At 34.7% G+C, this 7,304-nt stretch overlaps 1 pseudogene; it reads right to left on the reverse strand.

The window, feature by feature from the left end:
* Window positions 1-1,101: 1,101 nt before the first annotated feature.
* Window positions 1,102-3,232, reverse strand: LOC141511751 (heat shock protein HSP 90-alpha pseudogene; annotated as a pseudogene).
* Window positions 3,233-7,304: the final 4,072 nt, after the last annotated feature.

Below are 7,304 nucleotides of genomic sequence, written 5' to 3' on the forward strand. Positions count from 1 at the left end.
CAACTTAACAGACACTCAGTGAATTCCTTATCTACACACTCATAAAAGGCACAATTTACTGTGCCAACTAACAGGGATTATGAACTATGGAAATTTACATTGTGGTGCCTCAAAAATTTTATCACCAACTTTGCATCTGCCCCAACTTTCTGACAGTCAATATAGAATATGGATAACTTGAAAAGAGTTGCTTTATTTGATCCTGTTGACTTTATAATTGCTGTCTAGACAGATATTTGCTAAGGAAGAAATTTTCACAGTGTACAAGAGAATAATATAATGACTATGTTTTCAGATTGGTTTCCTAAGTACATAGACTTCTCAGACAATATTTGTATCTTATAGTTGAATCTTTACTAATACTTTTCTTCTTGAATCTTAGTTGCATTTTGTTCTGCTTTTTTTGTGGTTTAGAAATCTTGTAAATTTTTATATGTTTACTGCGCCAAATGTAATAAATTTGCAAGTATGACATCAGAGAAAGTTGGATATATTCTTAATATTATCAATGTCACTGCACATGTGCACCTATCAATCCATTCTAAATTGGTTTTTATTGGTTCAAGTGATCTTGAGACAGCAATGTGAAACATTTTTTTGCAATGTTTCTTTTGTTGTTGTTAACACTTTTATTCTCCTAGACTTCAGGGCTTATACATGCAAAAAATGGATGTAATAGAATGGAACTCAATTCTTTTAAGTATATAAAAGAAAGACATTTTATAAACAATTAAGATACCTCAAAACAGTGTATTTTAGAGACCAAGGAGTAATTTGATATCGTTATTCAGCTTTCTGATAGCTACATACTGTCATCAGACCACAAGAGTGTTAATGAACTAACATTAGATTACAATGTTTTAACATATATTAAGGATATTATTTCTCCCTCTCTAAAATAAAACCAAAGTAAACTACAATGATTACTATTTCTTGCTTGAATGTCTAAGGTATCACAGTACTGATTATACTTAAAAGGGAAAAGATTCCTAAACTTCCCCTTTTCCCCTTAACAGCATGTTCATGCCATACATATTTTTTTTAAAAAGTGATTTAACAAAAATAAAGAGAAATGTCTGAAAATATACATCAGAGGGAATGAAGACATCAAGCATTTTCTCAACACCTTATACAAAATAACTTATTCAGACTAGTCTAGGAAACATGCTATGGTTCCATGTACTGGAATGTTTTAATCCACTTCTTCCATACGAGATGTGTCATCATCTCCTTCAAGATGTGGCATTTCCTCAGTTAAAGCTGTATTGGTTTCTTCCGTAGTTGAATGATCTTCATCAATTCCAAGGCCAAGTTTGATCATCCTGTAGATGCGATTGGCATGTATCTGGGGATCTTCCAAGCTGAACCCGGAAGACAGCAGTGCAGTTTCATATAATAAGATGACCAGATCTTTCACAGACTTATCATTCTTGTCAGCCTCTGCCTTTTGCCGTAGTGTTTCAATAATGGAATTGCCAGGGTTTATTTCCAAGTGTTTCTTTGCTGCCATATAACCCATTGTTGAGTTGTCTCTTAGTGCCTGAGCCTTCATTATTCTCTCCATGTTTTCAGTCCAGCCGTATGTGCTTGTGACAATGCAGCATAGGGAAGTAACCAATCAGTTTGATACAACTACCTTTTCAACTTTCTTTTCTAGGATGTCTTTCATTATTTTGCAAAGGTTTTCAAACTTTGCTTTTTTTCTCCTCCTGCTTCTTTTTTTCATCCTCATCCTCTGGGAGTTCCAAACCCTCTTTGGTTACAGACACTAAAGTCTTGCCCTCAAATTCCTTCAACTGCTGCACACAATACTCATCAATAGGTTCAATCATATATATTACTTCTAGACCATGCTTCCAAAGACGCTCAACAAAAGCTGAATTAGCCACTTGGTCCTTGGTTTCACCAGTAATATAATAGATGTGTTTCTGATTCTCCTTCATCCTCATGCAATAGTCCTTAAGAGAACCCATCTCATCACCAGAAGCAGAAGTATAATACCTCAGCAATTCTGAAAGTTTCTTCCGGTTTTGGGAATCTTCATGTATTCCAAGCTTAATGTTTTTAGAAAACTGCTCATAAAACTTTTCATAATTCTCTTTATCCTCTGATAGTTCAGTAAAGAGTTCCAAACACTTTTTGACCAAATTCTTCCTAATCACTTTCAAAATTTTGCTTTGCTGCAGCATTTCTCATGAAATATTTAGAGGAAGATCTTCAGAATCTACCACGCCTCTGATGAAATTCAGATATTCAGGGATAAGCTCTTCACAATTATCCATGATGAAAACCCTGCGCACATACAACTTGATGTTATTCTTTTTCTTTCTATTTTCAAATAGGTCAAAAGGGGCACGTCTTGGAACAAAGAGAAGGGCTTGGAATTCCAACTGTCCTTCCACTGAGAAGTGTTTCACAGCTAAATGATCTTCCCAGTCATTTGTCAAATTCTTATAGAATTCACCATATTCTTCATTAGTAATGTCATCAGGATTTCTGGTCCAAATTGGCTTTGTTTTCTTAAGTTCTTCCTGATTAATATATTTTTCTTTAATCTTCTTTTTCTTCTTGTCACCATCTTTCTCTTCTTCTTCATCAGAGCCAACATCTTCTATCTTTGGATTGTCCTCAGATTCCTTTTCTTCCTTTTCCTTCTCTTGTTTCTCTTCTTTTTCCTCTGCTTCATCACCACTGACTTCTTTATCTCGTTCTTTTTCCACAAAAAGTGTAATTGGATAGCCAATAAATTGAGAGTGCTTCTTCACAATTTCCTTTATTCTTCTTTCCTCCAAGTACTCAGTTTGGTCCTCTTTCAGATGCAAAATTACTTTTGTTCCACGACCCATAGGTTCACCAAGATTGTTGATTAAATCGGCTTTGGTCATTCCTATACCAGTATCCACAATGGTAAGGGTACGATCATCTTTATTTGGAATGATGCTAATGTTCAGTTCTTTCCCTGAATCTAGTTTATTTGGATCTGTCAGACTCTCATATCTGATTTTGTCCAGGGCATCAGATGAATTTGAAATTAGCTCCCTCAGAAAGATCTCTTTATTGCAGTAGAATGTATTAATAATTAAAGACATCAACTGAGCAATTTCTGCCTAAAAGGCAAAAGTCTCCACTTCCTCCTCCTCCATCAGTTGGTCCTGGGTCTGCGTTTCCTCAGGCATCTCGGTGGAGCGAGTTGGAGCCCGCAGGCTTCAGCAGGCGGCAGGAGGGAAGCGGAGCGAACTTGCAATGTTTCTTAAGAAGGATTTTTTTGGGTTTTTTTGTTGTTTTTTTTTGTGGAGTGAATGTTTGGGAAAGGTAAAGGGTTCTGGACTTGAATGTTCAGGGGTATTGGAAACCATTTAAGTAGAAAAGCCTTCTACTGATGCAGATTGACAAATAGAAATTTCATTAATAGTTGTCTTAGGACAGTCAAGGGTTAATGGTACAGGGTACATGGTTAAAAATACATACTCACACAAAAAATAGGTGCTGAGATAGGAATTGAGTGCTCCCTTTCTGACTCCATGACTTTCTATCTCAAATAGTGCTCCCTCTCTGTAATGTTTACAGACTAAGAAAAAAATTATAATGAACAGGATAACAAGTTACTTTATATAGTGGAATTTGAAAGTATGAGGAAGTTTTAATTGAAATAAATTAAAAAATCAATAATATATAGCATGCATGTTTTTATAATTTAAGTATATTATATATGTACTCAATATAATTGTATTATGGTTTATTTTGATTGGAATTATATAGCAGAAGTGCATGTACTTTCATAAAAAAAGGATGACAAATTCCCATAATACAAATATAGACCTAAAACTATCCTTTAGAAGTTATCCAGTAAGCAACTGGAAACAAACCTTTATCATGGATAAAACCAAAACATTGCTCAAAATCATTAGCATATAATGTTAATCAGATTTTTAAAGAAAAAATGCTTTTAACAGATGTTATATGACTAAATATTAATAAGTTCTAAGCTACACAGAATGAAAAGTCTTCAAAATATCAAGATCCACCCAATTTGGAAAGAAGAGGTATGTCTTGTTTTTAACATTCTGCATGCCTGTTACAAAGATACTGTTACAAAGATACTGAAAAGTGAGTCTATAGATGATTATCTCAACATTAAAAAAAATACAAAATGCAATTATTTTGTTCACTTGGGAAATGGTTCTCACAACATTAAATATAAGAGAATAATAGCTCGGTCCCAAATCTGAATTCCTTTCACTTCTATCAATACATAATGGGGAAAGGTTAAGAATAATAATATAAATATAGTGAGTTTTAAGGTTTTCAAAATACTTTCATTACAATTGTTCTTTGTTCTTGAAGACCATGATACCAGGGAAGTGATGCCATGATAAAGACATGAATTGGATTTGAATGAGGGGAGTGTTGGGCTAAGTCCACAGTCTCACTTTCTCTTCCAAAGTCATCTGAATCCAGTAGCCAGATATGAATCAGGATGACTAGTGATGGCCCTGAATTTGAGTTAAAGTTAAGTGACTTGTCTAGAGTCACACAGTTAGCAAGTGTCAAGTGTATGAGATCAGATTAGAACTTCCATCATCCTGACTCTATCTACCAGTGCTCTATCCACTGTGCTATCTTGCTGGAGTCAGGAGGTCCATTTACCCTTGTGTCTTTGGACAAATCTTTTAACTCCATGGCCCCACTGAAAAACAAACAAATAAAAAAAGAAATGGCATTTATAGTTCAATTCCAATAAAATTGTCTAATGGGTTTGATATAGGTGGTGACTCAATTTACCTAGATATCAATATTCTCAAGTGTAAAAATGAGGTATAGTCCCTAGTGAATGATTGAATGAATGAATAAAAAAGTAAAGAAATTCCCAGGAAGTTTGCATTTTTTTTAGTTTTTGCAAGGCAATGGGGTTAAGTGGCTTGCCCAAGGTCACACAGCTAGGTAATTACTAAGTGTCTGAGGCCGGATTTGAACTCAGGTACTCCTGATGCCAGGGCCGGTGCTCTATCCACTTCACCACCTAGCTGCCCCAAGAAGTTTGCATTTTAATGGGGGAGGCAATACAGTCTGGATAGCCAGAGTCACAGATATGAATTTCAAAACTTAGATTTCCCCTGGCTATCGATTTATGTAATACCTATATTTCAGAACTTTTTTTGCAACACTGAAGAAAAGAAGATGATCTGGAGGACAGTTGGGTAGGATAAATTTTCAAGTCAGTTTTTGCTCTAATAAGGTTTGACTTAATTTGGTTCTTTCGAAGAATCTGGAAATCAGTCATGACTATTCTCTCCCTTTTCTATATCCAGGAAACTTTTAATTTGCATGCTGTAATTTAAAGATATGCTGATGACCCTGAGAAATTTAATAGCTTGTGACAGATTTATATATTATATTTTAAAATTTAAAATTTGGGGTGGGAAAACTAAGACACGATTTAGGTTTTCTGAATTACCAACTATTTACGATCAATAAAACCCCAAATTGATTTTGTCAAGCACCTAACTCTCTTAATATACAGCCCATGTTTACCCAAAGAAGAGAATTTAATCCATATGTTGGAATCACTTATGCTTAAAATCAGTAAAATGTCTTTGTAGGAACTGTTTGAAGTTCTAAACTCTCTTTGAGCTCCGCTTTATCAGCTACAAGATTTTTCTCTTAGAAACAGAAAGGCATATTTTGTCAAAATTAAATCAACTTCAAATATTTCCATCCACTTGGCTTAGGAACTGAGAAACAGAAGTAAATGCTGAGCGGTCTCTTGAAGCATCATTATATTTCTTCCCAGAATAGCTCCGCTCCTGTTAGAGACTGATCAATAAAAGCATTGGTTAAAGATCTTGCCTGATTGCCTTATAATCAAAAATGAGATCTTCGAGAGAGACCTCAGGAGTTAATCTAGTACAATGCTATCATTTTACAATTACACATGTGACTGGGATCCCAAAAGGTTGAAAGATGTGTGACATCTGGCAAGGGAACAATTGAGAACTGGAACCCAGGTCTCTTCACTCTCAGTTTAATGACTTTTGCAGTATTATGTTGCTGCTTCTCTAGTTGACAAGTCTATCCTAGCTCTCTCAAAATTAAAGCATCAATTTTCTCTTAATATATACTTTCCATCTTTCTTTTCTCTTAACATATGGTCAAAATGGAGATTTTAGTTTATATTAAAAAGTTTATTAACATCTTTTTATTTCACCTTTACTCCCAACTAGTTAGCCCAATTACAACATGGGGGTTAAGGGCATATTATCCCTACAATCTGGAAATTACACAGAATATTTTTTGGCCTCCCTTCATAGCAGAGAAGAAGTATTAATTATTTTGGTAATAAAAGATATAATATATTGATATTATATGATACTGTAAATAAAATTTATCCATTTCTGTATTTCTAAACTTTTCTGTGTCATCTGATGGCCTCCTAGGGCTATCTGTGACTCTGCAAAATTTCCCCATAATTCCCTTTTAATTTTTTGTTTTGACTTATGAAATACTGAAACTACAATAGGGAAAGTCATGATGTGACATCACAACTTTCTCCACTTCAGTTTCAATATTTCACTGGTCCGCATTGTATATCCCTCTGTCTCACTCCGTTTACTTACCTCGTGAGCTATCTCTTTTAATATAGAACGACAACAAAAAAAGAAAGGGTGGAAAAGCAATTTGGTAAAACTGAGTCTGAAATCATATGTAATATCATACTCATAGTCCCCTACTTTTGCAAAGAAAGATAAAAAAAATGTGCTTGTAAATTAGATATTCCAATAGCTCCTTCATAGTCAAATAACAACACATGTTTATATTGTGAGGAAACTAGTGTGACCCCTTTTTATCATATTTTCCATGGAAACTGGCTTCCAAACAAACCTCTGCTTACTGTTTGTTGTTTATGTGGTGGAGACATGCTTCTACATCCTGGGAGTGAATGTTCAATGCCATTAGGAAGATGCATAGGAGGATACTTGTTTCTAGAGATATTCTTGGAGAAGACATGAATAGAATACACTTCAGGGAGTCAGTGGAAAGGGAGAAAGACTGAATTGGAGATATTCATGGGAAGTGGCCCCATTTTTCTCACAGACACATTTGAAATTCTAAGGACTGCTGAGAAAGAACTTCCTTTGTGGGCAGGTCATTTCCTTTCTCTTGGTTGAGCTTAAATCTTATCTGACTCCCAACTGAAAAGTTTATATATGCTTGTATATGCATTGTTATATTCTAGTCTGGATAATTCTTTCAATTTCTTTTGGCTGTTTATCTTGGAAAAATAGGTTTACTTGACTTTTGCCTCT

Source organism: Macrotis lagotis, chromosome 2 (genome assembly GCF_037893015.1).
Source record: "Macrotis lagotis isolate mMagLag1 chromosome 2, bilby.v1.9.chrom.fasta, whole genome shotgun sequence".
In the NCBI taxonomy this organism is placed as follows: Eukaryota; Metazoa; Chordata; class Mammalia; order Peramelemorphia; family Peramelidae; genus Macrotis; species Macrotis lagotis.